Genomic DNA, 1,859 nt, shown 5'->3' with positions numbered 1-1,859 from the left:
CTCGATCGAAGGTAGAATAATCTGATTCTGCCTAGGACAGTTTTCTGCTGAAGAAGGCCAATGGGCAGGGCGAGCCTTTGACCACCTGCTCGAGTACTGCACCAATAGCGACGTCGCTGGCATCGGTGGAGAGAAGGAGAGGGGCGTGTGGGATAGGAAAAGTGAGAGCCGCAGCAGTTGATAGGGCCTTTTTTGCATTGCAGAAGGCTGCTTCTTGAAGGGGACCCCACTTCAGGTCCTTTGGCTTGCCCTTGAGGGAGGCATAGAGGGGAGCAAGAGTGGCGGCAATGGCTGGCAGAAAACGGTGATAATAGTTGATCATGCCCAAGAATTCCTGCAGAGCTTTGACGGTCGAGGGCGCAGGGAAATTCTGAACGGCTGCTACCTTCTCAGGGAGGGGATGGACTCCTTCAGGAGTGATACGGTGCCTTAAGAACGACACTTCGTTGGCGCCAAAGGTACACTTGTCGTACCGGACTACAAGGCCGTTTTGTTGCAGGCGGTCGAGCACGATGCGCAGGTGACAGAGGTGTTCCTCTTTTGAGGAGGAGAACACAAGTATGTCGTCCACATAACATACAGAAAGGGAGGTCCCCTAAGATGCCATCCATGAGATGTTGAAACGTTGCCCCAGCATTACGAAGGCCTAAACAGGAGTAATTGAAGGTGTATGTGCCAAACGGAGTGGTGATGGCGGTCTTGGGGATGTCTTCTGGGTTCATAGGCACCTGATAATACCCCATCAGGAGGTCGAGCATAGAGAAAACCTTCGCTTTGTGTAGGTAGGAGGTTACATCGGCAATGTTTGGGAGGGGGTAGTGATCCGGTTCTGTTTGCATGTTCAGGCGCCTGTAATCCACGCACGGACGGAGGGAGACGTCTTTCTTCAGAACGATGTGTAAGGGTGACGACCATGGGCTGGAGGCCTTTTGGCAAAGGCCCATTTTCTCTATTTCGGCGAACGTCTGTTTGGCGGCTGCCAATCGTTCCGGTGCCAGACGTCTGAATTATGCGAAGACTGGGGGTCCTGTCGTCTTGATATGATGATAAATACCGTGCTTGGCAGGAACCGTGGGCGTTTGGCGAAGTTCTGGACAGAAAACTTCCGGGTACGGCGTGAGGAGGTGGGCGTACGCATCCGTGGGTGCGCTGATGGGGAGAGCGAGGTTAGAGAGTGCGGGTTGAAGAGGTGTCGACAAGTACGAGTCTGTGTTGACCAATCGTCGTTGGGCGACATCGACCAGAAGGTGGAAATGAGAGAGGAAATCCGCACCAAGGATTGGCATTGTGACGTCAGCAACGAGAAACTTCCAATTGAATTTACCGTTTCCAAACGATAATGTGAGGTTCTCGTAACCGTAGGTGGGTATCGCAGATCCGTTGGCAGCTACCAAGCCGATGTCGGCAGATGTAGACAGACTACATTGTGCCTTGAAGAGTTTCCTTGGCAAAAGGGAACAACAAGCACCCGTGTCTACCAAAAATCGCACGCCCATTCCTGCATCCTGTAAAAAGAAAAGATTAGAAACATGGGAGGCCATCGCCACAAGCGATGGCCTACTTACACGTTTTTTGGCCACTGACAATCTTTGGCACATTTCTTCGCGGTTGCCCCGAATCTGAAGTGGTAGTAGCAAAACTGCGGCGGGTGGGAGGTAGTAAGTGGCTGTATAAGTCGTTCGTTGGGGCGCGAGCGATTGGTGGGTGGTGGGCGGCTTTATCGCCGCTTCGGCACGTCACAGGGTAGGCGTGTATGTCCTACGGCATTCATGTCAGCTTCGGTTGACGTTGAATAGGCATCCTCGTCGTCAGGGGTGGAGGCGTTGATGGAGGTATTGAAGTGGTTGTCCATAAGGGCG

The sequence above is a fragment of the Palaemon carinicauda genome, chromosome 16, assembly GCF_036898095.1.
Source record: "Palaemon carinicauda isolate YSFRI2023 chromosome 16, ASM3689809v2, whole genome shotgun sequence".
Lineage (NCBI taxonomy): Eukaryota > Metazoa > Arthropoda > Malacostraca > Decapoda > Palaemonidae > Palaemon > Palaemon carinicauda.
Note: the sequence above shows the minus strand (reverse complement) of the source record.